This window comes from Dermacentor variabilis, chromosome 2, assembly GCF_050947875.1.
Source record: "Dermacentor variabilis isolate Ectoservices chromosome 2, ASM5094787v1, whole genome shotgun sequence".
NCBI classification, from domain to species: domain Eukaryota; kingdom Metazoa; phylum Arthropoda; class Arachnida; order Ixodida; family Ixodidae; genus Dermacentor; species Dermacentor variabilis.
In genome coordinates this window covers 220333397-220349397 of record NC_134569.1, presented here as the reverse complement: position 1 = coordinate 220349397, position 16001 = coordinate 220333397, and the positions used below count along the sequence as shown (strand labels likewise).

The window sequence follows — 16001 nt, the reverse complement described above, 5'->3', positions numbered from 1 at the left end:
CCTGAAATACGCCGAAAAATCGTAACGTATGACATACACACAAACCGGCAGACATGTTAGTGGCGGATTGTAATTTTAGAATACGAGATAATATAACTATGTTACGCGAAAACTCAAAGAAACGCCTTTCCCAGCGCTTCACCATTGATGGACCGCCAACGGAGTCCGCCATTTGCAGGCGCCGTCTCGTGAGTATCTCGGGGGCGACGGAGTGGTGCGCCCAGTTCCTTGCAATGCCTCCAGATGGCGCTCGCCTACGCCGCATCGGGCCGCACGCTGGAAGCACCATTTCTTCCAGAAAGCCCCCCTTCGTGGCTAGCGTTCGCAGCCGACGTTTCCCGGTAAACATCACAGGTACAAATGCTGCAGTTGCCGGGAAGTGTGAGAAGCAGTCAGGGATCTTTGAATGCTGTCACATGCCACTCTTAAACGCGAAGCATAAGCGTGCTCCATTTTTTAACAGATGTATTTGATATATTGCTGAATAAAATGCAGAGGTAGAATAAACAACACAGGTCATAAGGGGAGAAGGAGGAAAGCGAGCTGCCTGATCAGATGATGCATGAACGCAGGTTGACGTCATGCTTTAGTGGAGGAGGGCTGAAAGTGCACGAGAGCCAGTTATCGGGGGCCGGTCCAACAAGTACATCTTCAGGTCGAGCACGGGCGCATGATGGATAGCATTGCCGCAAAACGCAGCCAGCATTGTTTAGATACTGCTATTTCAATAAGTATTTCAACAGTGGTTCTATGAATAAACACAACATACTTTCACGTGTTTTAATGTAGAAGTGTTCTTGGCCCTTATATCGCGTCTACTTGTATCCGCTGATATACGCATGAATTTTCGAGGGCATGGGCATATGAGCAAAGGTAGGCTGCGCAAGACAGCTAGGATTATATTAAATGCTTTATTCCAACCTTGTTGAGTGTTTGCCTATTGCACTTGTTTCTTGCGCTGATGAAATAATGTGGCGCAAGACTAGTGCATAAAGACACCTTCAGCAAAGCCGCATAAAAGAGACGCAGCGGTTAAGAAATATACATAAATAAGCATTAGTAGTGCTCGTCGTCTTATATCCAGTATGCGGATAGTGTGTCACGAAGTAAATTGAAGAAAGTTTCGTAATTACTAGCAAGTTACGTGCTTTTGCCTGTGCGTTGCTTTTATGTGATCGATTGTGCCCAGAAATGGTCAACTACGCAGTACTTTGAGGAGCAATTCTTACCGCCTTGTAGATCAACAGTCCAAACATGTATTAAGAGTATGTACATCACCGCGATATTAAAAAATGCACACATCGATCCACTTTAATATGATTGGGAAGCTTTCCAAGCATATTAGTGCCTATGCAAATAACGTAACGACAACAGTTGCAATGTTCCAATACAGATTTTCATCAAGCAAACAAAAGAATAAAAGAAAAAGAAAAGGTCGCAGGTGGCGTCCATTTATTTCTTCTACATTTGCGCTTATATTCGTTTTGGCGTGCTTCGATTTGTACTCCTGTGGTTGACGAGCATGTATTCACAGTTGTGAAAGGCCGTCGGTACGCCTGCGAAAGTGTTCCTTCAGAACTACCGGGCCAGAAGCGTTTAGAAATCGTTGTATATTAATTACCCATTGCGTTTCATATTCCTGTGCTGCCCTCTGCCGCAAACAGCTGGAAACATTTTCGAAGGGCGTCGGGGCTTTCGCCGGTTCATTTGTGTACCTGCGCCCACGGTGAGTGCGCTTCATGTGTGCGTTTCGCGGATCGATAATCGTTAATAATGTTTTCTCCGGGCAGAATGTCGTTCGTGGAAGCCACGAAGCCGTCAATGACTACTGGGTGAGGGGGCCTGTGTGCGCTGTTGTGCAAACGGTGCGACCGATAAAGGCACGTGAAGTTCCGTTTGCCGACAAGGCTCCCTTGGAGTTTGAGGTCGCTCATTTTAGACTTGAATCTCGCATTTGGCATTTTTGTTAAACATTATTATCACATTTCGCATATTCAAAAGGTATTCGAGCGCAGCCTTCTACGCCGGATTTATCGAAGCGGTAAACATGTTTGCATAGACATCTGCAGGCGCAGATCGTTGAGCGTCAGATATTCTGTAAAAGGTGCATCGCTGATATGAAATAATCTCTGAACGTAGCAAAACATACATAGCTGCGCATATGTGCCGAGTTGTACCACCCGGAGACGCGACAATATGAGCTGCCGAGCCACTTCAACAATGACAACTGTGATCCAGATAACATATTACGGGCTGTTAATTTATTTCTGATTATCGCTTTTTTGAACTCCATCATACTCAGGAGTTTGCGCGTACCAGGAAACGTTTTTGAGAAAACTGTGTTCGCATAAATTAAGTGCTCATTTACAGACCGTGTCGTTCTCTCGCGTAAAGTTGGACGCCATCGCTGACACAGGTAGTACAACTGAGAGGCAGTTGTTTCTTCTGGTGTAAACCAAATGCACCGGCTCTTGTTTCTCGCTTGACGCAGAGGCAAACAATGCATCTCTGGAATTGACTAATGTGTCGGCTTAGCTGCAAATATTGCCCCAACGATCTACGTAGCGAATGCGAACGGACACATACGGCAACGGTGGCGTACAGATTTTGGCACAACGCTGTGTCACCGCTTGCCGCTTATAGTGTATACGCGCCTTGCGAAGTGGAGTGTAGTCATTTCTAATCGCGAACGACCGCACTGAGCTATAAAAGCTCTTTCATTCGTTCTAACTGCTTCCCTTTCAGCTCAAGTCCACCAAAAGTGTGTGCACGAGCACGACGGCATTAGGCTTAACATTCGTTGAACAGCATCAGCATTGACTCAAACTTCATGTGTACGGATGGCGTGGGAGGGTTGAATCTTGTGCATTTCAACTTTCAGGCATGTTTTTCCACACTTTGACGGCGATTAATTAGATACACAAGCGAAGGCGCTGTCGCCATTTCGCGTCGTCAGTTTGATAGCCGATCGCTTAGGCTTCGTTGGCCGGCGCAGTGATTTTCGCGGTGCTGTTGGCAAGAAAGCCCGTCGCCGTGCGGCAACTCGCGCTCGTCGGCTGCGTCGTGTTCGGCCTGATATGATAGTGTGCTTTCAGTGACGCATTGTACTGAACAGTTGGTCACTCGTTGACGTGAGCGTCTTGTCGGTTTCGTATCGACCCAGTCTTACCGCGCCTTGAATGAGTACGTGAAGCCACGCGCGCGCTTCCACCACCAGCATGTGAGGGCCGACCTTGCAACAAGACTTCGTCCTCAACGTGATATGTTAAAGCGTTGCCCAAGTGTAACAGAAGGGCTTTTGCTTAATGAATTGGCCAGCCATCAATGAAGGGCGGCAACAACGTAGCCTCACGGCGCAGTCCATACGACAACCTAGTCGCTTTCTGTTTAAAAGTTGACTTGCAGTCTTAAGCTACACATGTTTTCGGCACCGCGCTGACGCTGACGAGCTACCAGTGGAGTTTCAAGGCAATACCTGACACGAGCGTTTGTAGCGGCGTGCGTTCGAGCGCTTACTTTTTTTCTTTTCTTTTACAGGGGACTTCCCGGCACGCGGGTTTGCGTACGACCCTTCCAAGATGTTTCGCGACTAACCCGCTAGGCCTGGGCGCATGCGCCGTCGCACCATGAAAAGGGCAGATTTGCCTCAGGCGAGAAGGGAACAAAAGGATTCCGGAGGAGGTAAGGGGCAGAAAGCGTCCCCGCACACAAAACACGATGTTAACATTCGAAACGTCACCGAAGTCGTGGCGCAGTGGTTAGGGCGCCGGCCTCGGCTTCGGGAGGTGGCGGGTTCGAATCCCACCGCCGGCGGAGACCCACCGCATAAAGGGTACAAGTGTCTCCCCTGCCCGGAGCATGGCTCCAATTCGTGGGATGTGCACTTGGGGGGCGCTGCTAACTCCGCTGCGTCACTCTTCAAACCAGCTTAAAGTGGCTAGAAGCATGACGCTCTGCGGTTGCTGACATAACCCATTCGGTCGTAGACCTGAGTGGTATGTCTGCCAATTCACGCCTAAATTAATCCCCACCAAAAATTACCGGCGTTGCCGTAACAGTAGCGGAGGTTGCGGCAAAAAATCGCCACCGGTGCCTCTTCTTTTTTTTTCTTTTTACCCCCAAAACATGTCCTTCTTTTAACCGTGAAGCTACGCTTGATGTCTACGATAAGGAGAACAAGGAACGATATTTTATATAGCTTAAAGGTCTATATATTGCGGACAAATATCGGTTTATATAAACATGGGGACTATGGGTGCCGTGAAGAAAACCTTTCGTTGAAATGTTTGTGTACTTCAGACGCTTAGAAAAAAAAAGTCGACTGCTAGCCGGTGTAGGAACATTGTAAGTTGGTTAATGCCACCCTGTGTATCAGTGAAAAAAAATTCTATACAAAATGACTATACAGTTTAGGCGGCCCATACCGCAATCCATTCACTGTTTTCTTTCGCGCCTGATGTCAGTTTTGACTGGCTAAGACCAAAGTCAAGCTCTGAAACGATAGCTCGGTGTACATTCGGTGATGAAATGTAGCCTTTATTTACCAATTTCGCCTAGTTTCAATGATCGTCAGCCGACCGATCACAATTTCAAACTGGAGGCGATTCAACTTTGACCATTGGGTATCTGCTGGTTGTGGTATCGACGAGAATAGCGCAAGAGACTCTTGGTATGTGCCAAAATTGTCAATTTTCTGCCTGTTGCAATATGGACACGTAGACGACTTGAGGAACTGGGAACGTGTTCGAACTACAACATACTCGTTCAGTATGCGATATAGGAATGGTCCAATTCATGACCAGTCGACGATAAATAATGTGCCACGTTTACGCCAGGTATACTTACTCCTAACAAGCTGCTGGAGCCAACTTTAACGCGATAGCGTTAAGGGCCCGGTGTCCCCCAAAATCTGGTGTCTGAAGCCGGCGTCGGACGTCGTTGTCGACAAAATGATTTTCAAACCAGGCATACCAAGGTCCTCCATTTGGCGCAAGAAGGCGACTTAATTGAATGCCTCAATCTGAAATACGCCGAAAAATCGTAACGTATGGCATACACACAAACCGACAGACATGATAGTGGCGGATTGTAATTTTACAATACGAGATAATTTAACTATGTTACGCGAAAACTCAAAGAAACGCCTTTCCCAGCGCTTCACCATTGATGGACCGCCAACGGAGTCCGCCATTTGCATGCGCCGTCTCGTGAGTATCTCGGGGGCGACGGAGTGGTGCGCCCAGTTCCTTGCAATGCCTCCAGATGGCGCTCGCCTACGCCGCATCGGGCCGCACGCTGGAAGCACCATTTCTTCCAGAAAGCCCCCCTTCGTGGCTAGCGTTCGCAGCCGACGTTTCCCGGTAAACATCACAGGTACAAATGCTGCAGTTGCCGGGAAGTGTGAGAAGCAGTCAGGGATCTTTGAATGCTGTCACGTGCCACTCTTAAACGCGAAGCATAAGCGTGCTCCATTCTTTAACAGATGTATTTGATATATTGCTGAATAAAATGCAGAGGTAGAATAAACAACACAGGTCATAAGGGGAGAAGGAGGAAAGCGAGCTGCCTGATCAGATGATGCATGAACGCAGGATGACGTCATGCTTTAGTGGAGGAGGGCTGAAAGTGCACGAGAGCCAGTTATCGGGGGCCGATCCACCAAGTGCATCTTCAGGTCGAGCACGGGCGCATGATGGATAGCATTGCCGCAAAACGCAGCCAGCATTGTTTAGATACTGCTATTTCAATGAGTATTTCAACAGTGGTTCTATGAATAAACACAACATACTTTCACGTGTTTTAATGTATAAGTGTTCTTGGCCCTTATATCGCGTCTACTTGTATCCGCTGATATACGCATGAATTTTCGAGGGCATGGGCATATGAGCAAAGGTAGGCTGCACAAGACAGCTAGGATTATGTTAAATGCTTTCTTCCAACCTTGTTGAGTGTTTGCCTATTGCACTTGTTTCTTGCGCTGATGAAATAATGTTGCGCAAGACTAGTGCATAAAGACGCCTTCAGCAAAGCCGCATAAAAGAGACGTAGCGGTTAAGAGATATACATAAATAAGCATTAGTAGTGCTCGTCGTCTAATATTCGGTATGCGGATAGTGTGTCACGAAGTAAATTGAAGAAAGTTTCGTAATTACTAGCAAGTTACGTGCTTTTGCCTGCGCGTTGCTTTTATGTGATCGATTGTGCCCAGAAATGGTCAACTACGCAGTAATTTGAGGAGCAATTCTTACCGCCTTGTAGATCAACAGTCCAAACATGTATTAAGAGTATGTACATCACCGCGATATTAAAAAATGCACACATCGATCCACTTTAATATGATTGGGAAGCTTTCCAAGCATATTAGTGCCTATGCAAATAACGTAACGACAACAGTTGCAATGTTCCAATACAGATTTTCATCAAGCAAATAAAAGAATAAAAGAAAAAGGTCGCAGGTCGCGTCCATTTATTTCTTCTACATTTGCGCTTATATTCGTTTTGGCGTGCTTCGATTTGTACTCCTGTGGTTGACGAGCATGTATTCACAGTTGTGAAAGGCCGTCGGTACGCCTGCGAAAGTGTTCCTTCAGAACTACCGGGCCAGAAGCGTTTAGAAATCGTTGTATATTAATTACCCATTGCGTCCCTACTAGAAAATCCTATTTGTTTTCAAACGGGTTTCATCAAATAGGGTTATGGAACGGGACCCCGTTTGATCCTGTTCAGTCCTGACCTGTTTAAATCCTGTTTACTCCTGTTTAAACCTGACCCGTTTAAATCCTGTTTAAACCTGACCCGTTTAAATCCTGTTTAATCCTGACCCGTTTAAATCCTGTTCAATCCTGACCCGTTTAATCCCGTCCTATCTAACCCAGACCTGTTTGCCCCTGTTCAGACCTATATTTTACTACATTCATACCAGGTCCTTTCAGAATGGATTGATGTTGCTTAATATAATTTACTCTTTAAACCTATTTTGTACACTTGTGTATTTGCGATCAGCATTGAAGAGAAGTAGATCTGCATTATGTTTGCAACAAGAATGCCACTTTCACATGTAGGTTTGCCTGGTACATTGCTTGATACGAAGATGAACACAATTTTCGGCATAATTTGATTAGCACTACCAACACTGATGTGATACATCATGAACAAGTTTTGTATGACCCACGAGTACGTTCTCTATGTATGACCTACAAGAAAATGCACCCTGAAGAAGACTGTACCTCATTTTCCTATTTACTACAAGTATGCAAATGTAATTCTTGCAAATTTAGTATATGTTCGATCACTTGTACTCGTCCTTTTTGCTGTAATGGTTTGTTGACAAATCCACAGTAAAGCGTAATTTTGGGGTGAAAAATGTCAGGCAAAGTATTGGCATGTACTTGTAAGTGAAAAAGACAAGTATATTTTACGTAGGTATTTCTGTACACCCACTTGAGCTTTCGTTAAGCCTGAAGTCCTCCGGCTTAAGTAAAAGCATGTCATAAATGTCCCAAGCACTGTTTATTGGACCTTCTAACGGTATTTCGATGCATCCAGTCTGCCGAGAGAAGACCGCTGGAGTGGGTTGCTTGGGTGAGAGCGAGCAGGGCACCTGAAAAAGTAAAGCCAATAGTTTATCTTGACTCATGCAACAGGTTGGCACATAGGCAAATTTGCCTATGTTCCCACAGATAAGAAAGGTTCAGCATTCCGGTCATAGGAGATAATGAATAAATCTTATTGAAAAATATGTGGTTTCATGCAATGCCTATGTTTCAAGGGAACATGGATTACTGTGGGAGAATAAGCTGTCATAATTAGCAGGCGATTGAAGCAAGTGTTATAGGAAAAAGATGGACACATCGTTTGATTTACAATAATTACTAGTATTGAAGCAACAGAATACAAACAAGAAATACCTTTAAAAACAACACCGACAGGTTGAGATAATAAATTATTCAGAAACTAAACCCTTCTGCCTGCAAAATACCGTAGTGTACTGGCTTTGACATTGCGCTGCTCAGGCAGAGGGCATGGGATTGAATCCCGGCCACAATGGTGCATTTAGATGGCAGAGAAATGCCAAAACCCCTATGTTAGGTCTATTGGGTACATGTTAAAGGAGACTAGGGATCCCGCCAACTTGAAGTTATAAAAACCGGAGTATATTTCGAGATAAGCAAACTCACAAAAGTAGAAGGCCCTGGCCATGCGAAGACCATATAAAGCCTTTTAAGGTAGGTGCCAGCAGCCGCAAAATTTCTTGTAAAAGCGAAATATAGCAGAAGCGTTATTTTTCCGTAGATCACTTTTGCAAGGTATTTTACAATTTGACACCCGACATGTTGGGCATCTACGGGCAACAGCAATTCTTGCACAGATCATAGCAAACACTGTTGCACCTAGGTATACATAGACACATAGGTATAGGTACAGTCACCGACTGATTTTCCGGACTCCGAAAATTTGAACATGATTACTCGGTCTGCTTCACGGCACCGCCATTCTCCCCATGGACCATAATGTATAACAACTTCCGAAAGTTCGGACGCCTTGCAACCTCTCGTCTGATTTTTCGGACACTCCTTGAGCCAACTTGATCGAGAGCACCATGCACCGACTCTGACCGTTGCATGGTTCTACTTGCTGAACGCCATTTTTGTTTTGAACGGAGGCACCTTGCTGCCCCACGAAGTGGCGCTACTGCAAATCCCTGCTCATCATCATCGTTTCTGCCTGGTTTGTAGCTACAGCAGTTCCGGTCTCAGCTTAGTATGCCATGTTAAGACAATCCAGCAGCTGATTTGTTTGTTTCTTCGTGCACGACGCTGCGAGTAGGCCAGGTTTTTTGTTTGTGCAACTGATGTCGGCGTGACGATGTTTGACGAAGCAAGATGGGCCAATTCATTTCACTAATATCTAAAATAGCTACCTGTAAGCACCACCTACCTTTCAACAAGATTTGCAAAGCAAAAAACCTCACCCTGAAAAGTCTGCACATGAAGACATCGGTAGCATCATCAGCGTGGGGCCTCAAGATAATTCGGCAAGCCAGGAAATTACTGACAGCATGAGTGCAAGCATGCCAACAGGAAATCAGTGGCTGAATAATGCACCTTCTACCAATTGGTAGACAGTGCATTTTCGCAAAGCCCTAACTACAGCAGATCATTGTTCAGGAGTTCCCGAATGCACAACTCCATGCCATTTTCACGCCGACTCTAGGGGAAGCAGCTCTGCACAGTTGCAAGAAAAAAAGCTAGATGCCCCAAGAGAAATGAGCCCACTCAAGCCATCGAAGTTATGTTTACCTTGTCTTCCTACAACTACTCGAAACCTAGGACTGCTGTTTTGCACAAGGGAACAAACGTCAACATTGGTGCCTCGCCCAACACAAGTGGTCTGCGCCGTAGAAGGTGCCATCAGTCAGCCCACGGATGAGGCCCACATCAGTGCTGTCAGTGTGCTGTACAAATTGCAGAAGCACAGCCTACAATCTTGTCTGCCTTAGTGTGATCGCACCAATGAATGAAAACCAACGAATCAAGTTTGTTTCGTGCCGAGAACAGTTGCCTCATGCTGGATTTTCCTACAATTCTTTCTAAGCACAGATAATGCTTGGTTTGTTGTGTAGGCATGTAAATAATGAAAAGGCCTGCATCACTATCTCTGAAAAAAATCATGTAACAAAGCTTGTACAGTACACAGGTGCAGTATCTATCACATACCATTTCGTACAGTAGAGGCTACATCGGATAAACCGACCAATGTATAAATGACTGGCAGCGTTACGAAGCAAACTTGATGCGCGGGTCAGTTAGCAGTGGTAGTGCACTGCTCTCGGCGCACATGCACCTATGTTTGAAAGCTGCTTGATCGTGACAAAATATAAAGACAAAAGCGCTGGAGAGATATCTGATGCTTTTCTTATATGTATGACGAGGAACCTAGCACTAGCTCCCCATGCAGAGAATTACTAGACAGTGAGACTGCTTCTTATCATTGTAAAACAAGTGTCACGCGCACCATGTGATGCGTCCTTTTCGTTTCCGTGCGAACAGCATGTATTCAGATCTATTCTCCCCCTTTCACCTTTTGCACAATATCACTGTGCGAGCAATAATACTGAACTGTTAGTAGCAGTCTATCAGGTTGCCTCCTTTCTTTCCTTGTGAATTGTGTGCTAAATAAGGCTTTTTTTGGTGAAAGAGTGCTAGTTTAACGCATAAACTAGTGTCATGGCACTTTGCAATAAAGGAGTTATAATTCTCTAAAAATATGTCCATGCAGAACAGTGCCAAAAGAACACCTTAAAGAAAGAACATGAGTGTATCTATCATAAAGACCAATCCTTGTCTTTTTTCCTTAACATAATTTTCAATACCGATATTGAAGTACAAGCTCACCATATTATATCACCTTGTCAAGGAAGCAAGGCACAATGGTGCCCAACTGTCGCGGGACCAACTTGGATGTGGAGATCAGCGCAGATCAGCAACATAGCATGGTCTGCTTACACTTCTCCAGGTCCAGCCATACCTATAGCAGCTATAAAACAAGTGAGCTTAGAATCACAAGCGAAACAATATAAAGAGTGACACTGAACAAAGCAACTTTCGTTAAGCATAAATAGGATCGAAATGCTGACATTATGCCCATAAGTAACTTCACTTTGAGCAACAAAGCATCCAAGTTAAGAAAGATTATATGTATGAGCTATCTATGTGAGAAAGATTAATCGAACGCCCTCTATTTGCCATACTCCTCCCCTTATGCATGGATGTCTCACTGACTGAGTGAGCTGGGCTGATCCCAGGTATAGTGTAATTAAAGGTTGTCACTTGGTGGGCCAATCCCGACACCATTGCATGACTTGTACAATAATTTTAATGTGTATTGTAATGCTGGCCATCCTGCAGGCACTGCAACATTATAGCACCCATAAGTCTAATGGTATTACCTGATAAGGTTAACTAATAAGTGTCCCCAGAAGCATAACTCGGCATGTATACTCGGAGGCCATTATTATTAGAGAAGCAACAGCAGAGGTGAAGCTTTATCCTGTGCCATATGCAAAATGGCCGAGCACGCCCAGCTTTTTGGTTACATTCTCACTTGTGACCACTGCAGCAGGCTGACTGACATGCGTAACCAGCAGTTTGTAGGACCACATTTTCATAACCTGCAATTTTTTTACATCTGAAGAGATCAGCCTTAAGCTCCATGATGCGCTGCACTCGAGAAGCATTATAAACTGGCAACATTTAAATGCTATGCTGCATGGTTTGTTGCATGCTTTAGGAATTTACTTATTTATTATACACATAGCTCATAGGCTCCAGTTGGAGTATTGCATGAGGTGGCAAGAAAACATCATCATCAGCCTGGTTACGCCCACTGCAGGGCAAAGGCCTCTACCATACTTCTCCAACAAGCCCGGTCATGTACTAATTGTCACCATGCCGTCCCTGCAAACTTTTTAAGCTCATCCGCCCACCTAACTTTCTGCCGCCCCCTGCTACGCTTCCCTTCCCTTGGAATCCAGTCCGTAACCCTTAATGACCATCGGTTATCTTCCCTCCTCATTACATGTCCTGCCCATGCCCATTTATTTTTCTTGATTTCAACTAAGATGTCATTAACTCGCGTTTTTTCCCTCACCCAATCTGCTCTTTTCTTATCCCTTAATGTTACACCTATCATTCTTCTCTCCATAGCTCGTTGCGTCGTCCTCAATTTGAGTAGAACCCTTTTCGTAAGCCTCCAGGTTTCTGCCCCGTAGAAACCTGGAGGCTTACAAATTCTGAACTAACAAGGAGAACATTCAACAAAACAAGTCAGACCAAAGAAGAAAAAATAACATACTCTCATAATGGGACTACGTATCTGGCAGCTAGCTTATAAAAAAGACAATTAGGAATGTTTTACTACTGGTAGCGCATTAGGGGCAGGAATGTAGAATTCCAAGCTTCATACACTTTTAAGCCACCTTTCGTGGCTTTTTGTTTTGAAGTTCTATTCTCTGTACTATTATAGAAATCAATACCCCTTTCCAAAATAAAACGAAGAAAAACATGTAATGCACAGTAATGTAACACAATAATGTAATGCACAACAGTGAATACTTAGAAAAATGTAATTAAGAACATGGAGTCTATGTGGGCACAGATGTTAGAACTCTACATGAAAGCATAATAATAAAGGTGGGCGAAGCATTTATGCTTTTGTCGGGCAACCTGCAGCAAGACATACAGGTAAAAGGATATGCATGCCTCACAACACAGTCCCTAAAAATATCTGTCACAATACAGTGAGTAGGTATATCATGCATATCTACAATAGCCCCTAATTATATTTAACTCAGAGGGGGCTACCTATGTAACTTGATCAAACTGCAGGTGGGCCAAATTCTAAATATACGATTCAAGTAGACAGAAAATGGACGTTATGAAAATGTATCTACAGCAAAAGTGTTGTACATTATTGTTGTACATTATGTCATACCTGCCAACCTGTGAACATAATATTTTGTAAAAATGCTGCAGACACTAAATTCTTTGTTGGGGACATAGCACACATTATTTTAAAGCTTGCTCTCAGCACCCCCATTGTTGCATACACACACACATTATTAATAAAGGGAAAAATCACACATCTACCTGCTTGTAGCAATTGCTACAAAAGAAACCCGTACGGATTCCTCGAAAGGAAAGCCTCACATATGAAAAAAAGAAATCGTCCAGGTCTGGGAGTCAAACCCGGGACCACCGCCTTTCCGGGACAGCCGCTTTACAATCTAAGATAACCAGGCGGCTAGCAGATGGCCGGGCGAAGTCGAATTTGTCGACAACATGAAGCAAAGGCAAGGGTCAGACGTAATAGTTCTGCGGAAACGCGCAAGGTGTAGAGAAGTAATTAATAAAGGGGAAAAAAATATTACGTCAAACCCTTGCCTTTGCTTCGTGTTGTCAACTAATTCGACTTCGCCCTGGCATCTGCTAGCCACCTGGTTATCTCAGATGGTAGAGTGGCTGCCTCGGAAAGGCGGTAGTCCCGGGTTCGAGTCCCGGACCAGGACGAATTTTTCTTCAACTGTGCGGCTTTCCTTTTGAGGAACACATACGGGTTTCCTTTGTAGCAAATGGTGCGAGCGGGTGGACGTCTGATTTTCCCTTTATTAATTACTTCTCTCCACCTCGTGTGTTTGCACAGAACTATTACGTCACACACACATTATCAACCATTATTTAACTTGTCGTGCAGCACAAAAAGCAGCAGCGAGCTTCAAACCAGTACGTGACAACATTGTTTTTTTTAGATTACAGAGCTTTACGCTGCTTCAGGAATTTATCTGACCAAACTTCCCAAAAGCAAGTGCCCCTCTGATGTTCTCGTTAGAGATATTGCATTGCTAATAATAAAGCAGTACAAGTACCATTGCAATTAATTTTTTACATGCATTTTAACAATGTCATGCCGTCAATCTCTCAACAGCTTTAACACATCTTAACCAACACAACTTCGTTGTCTTTCTAAAGTGACATTCATAAAATTGTAAAATGAGCCCACATTTGTAAACCCACGAAAAATTCAGGAGAGTTTCCAAACATGGATGATACCAACAAAATCTGCAGCTCGTGTAAGTGGCAGCAACTGCTTTGCACACACCTTGTCACAGCATGCACATCAGGTACTTTTCCGTGCTGTTGAGGCTGCAGAAGTGCCGCAGGTGCATATGTGGAGGTGCCTCTGGTTCACAAAATCTTGCCATCCCTAAACAATAATAAATGCTCAATTTATTGTAATCCCTGCTGAAACTGTAAACTTGTGATATAAAAAGATCACGTCATATTTTGATAAAAGTCTCATACAACCAGTTACATGAAGCTGCAACTGGTTGTGCAAATATCTGATTGTAACATCACAGGCGGTTAAATAACACGTAAATCGAACTGTAGCAAACATGAATCTACTATGAAAAGGTTCACACAAACGTACAGCTGTATAACGTGAAATGTGAATTGTACTATCAAAAAATTCCGTAGGACATGAAAAGCGTTCCAAAACCTAATTTGTTTATGCGGCGCAACAAAGCACTGCTCCCAAAGGACGATGCGCTCAAAATTACAACAGACCACCTCTATTTCTGGAGAGACAATACAGAAAAGAGAAAGATTTTTCCATTAAAAAGAAGCATTGCTTATGTAATTTCGGCTTCTCTGCAAGATCGGAACCTTTACAAGTACACGAAAACACACAGGACACTAATACACGTCATCTGACGACACTCTATAAACAGAAGAATTTCCATACAAGCTAAAAATCTGGCCATGCGTCAACGAAGGAATCGGGTGCTATCTCGCGCAGCTGTTAGCTGTGAAGACCGACACATCGACGTACTACTTCTAGAAATGCCTATACCATTTCTCAATGAAAAATTATGTACACAAACAGTAACTTTCTTTCCTTGAATTTTTGTGCCCATTTAGATCAAAGAACCACCCGCGCTAGCGTGCTTCATAGGTGAAAGTAAATAAACCACAGATAGAGCTGTTGGTAACATGAATACGTTTTAGGGCAATTTCCATGGAACTTTTTGCTAAATGTGCACTGCGACATGAAGAACAACCATTTGAAAAGCACATTTATAATTCTTGCTGCTTTACAAATCCGGATTCGGTTGTTGTACGGATCTTGCGATACGTACAACAACGCACACTTCACGAACCATAGACAGGAAGAATGCGCGCAAGCGCCGGACTTACCTTTCTCGGCGTACTCGGAAAACGCTCCTTTTAGTGTCACAGGTGCCGCGGAATCGACTGCACCAACGGTCCTTCCGGCGCACACACTGTTGAATTGCGAATCAACTACAGGACGTAAGAGCACAACTTTCACCAAATTCTTCCGTACAGTGCGATACGATGCGACAGTGCCAGAGGATGAGATCCTTTTCATGAGCCCGGAACAAAGGAAGCGCGAAGGGTCATATCTTCGGCATCGGCGCACCACACGAAGGATACTGCGGGCTACATTACGCGGTCCCAGGGGTTTTGTGATTCTCAATGCATACAAGATGCACCACAATTTTTCTCGGCACAGCGTACACACGATTAAACAACTACATCGGACGGCGTCAATACACAGCAAGCACTCACATGTAGCGACAAACCGAAGACGGCAAAATAATATCACCTGTAACTTTACCGGCGCTACCTGTGGTGCCATCTGTAGGCCGCCACCGAAAGCGACCGTGCTTTCGGTGATCTCATGGATGGTGACGGCGTTGTATATCGATGTTATGCGAGTCGTACAGCGTCTTGTACGACGTGTTTCAGCAACGTTGCTTTTAATAGAGAGGACAGCAATCTGCGTATACGCCGTATAGACGTCTCACCCACTTGAAAAACACAACAGGAAATTTTCAGTCTGTCGTATTTTGGGACGTCGTGACTGTCGTTCTGTTCTCTGTAGTGTGACGTCCTGTAGTCGAAAATTCTGTCGTTCCTGATAAATATTTGATTAAAAATTGACAGAGACCAATTTAAGGATATGTAAAATTATTAATACAAAAAAAAATAAAAAAAATAAAAGTAGACAAAAAAAACGCATCCGCTGGGAATCGAACTTCGGATCTACCGGTCCCGAGACAAGCATCTTACCACTGCACCACGCCGAACATAGTTGCTTTTGAGTTGTTTAAGCTATGTCAAGAGTGTAAATCGCTGTCTGGGTTGCTGTTTACATTTACGCTTTAAAAGCCAAGATGCGCTTTCACTTCACCGCGTCAACTGCCGCATCTCTAGATGAGCAAAATAGTTGTTACCATCGACAGGTACATCGTGGAGTGCTAGACCATCGATTTTGCTGTAACGATATCCATATTTGATAAAAAATTCAGAAGTAGACAACGGTGACCGGGGACACTGAGGGTTGTTACTGCTAATTCCGACAGTTGTCTCTTGCTCCTTACACTTTTGAGCTCGCATATAATTCGTGTTCAATGCTATATA

General features: G+C 44.2%; 1 long non-coding RNA gene across 2 annotated transcripts; it reads right to left on the bottom strand.

The window, feature by feature from the left end:
- Positions 1-7490: 7490 nt before the first annotated feature.
- LOC142573116 (uncharacterized) lies at positions 7491-15177 on the bottom strand. Of its 2 annotated transcripts, none has more exons than XR_012826227.1 (4): positions 14754-15177; positions 13657-13761; positions 10395-10536; positions 7491-7600 (listed from the first exon to the last, which is right to left on the bottom strand). It is a non-coding gene; the product is annotated as an uncharacterized LOC142573116 (long non-coding RNA). The 2 variants fall into 2 exon arrangements; XR_012826228.1 differs by having other exon boundaries at positions 10395-10527.
- Positions 15178-16001: the final 824 nt, after the last annotated feature.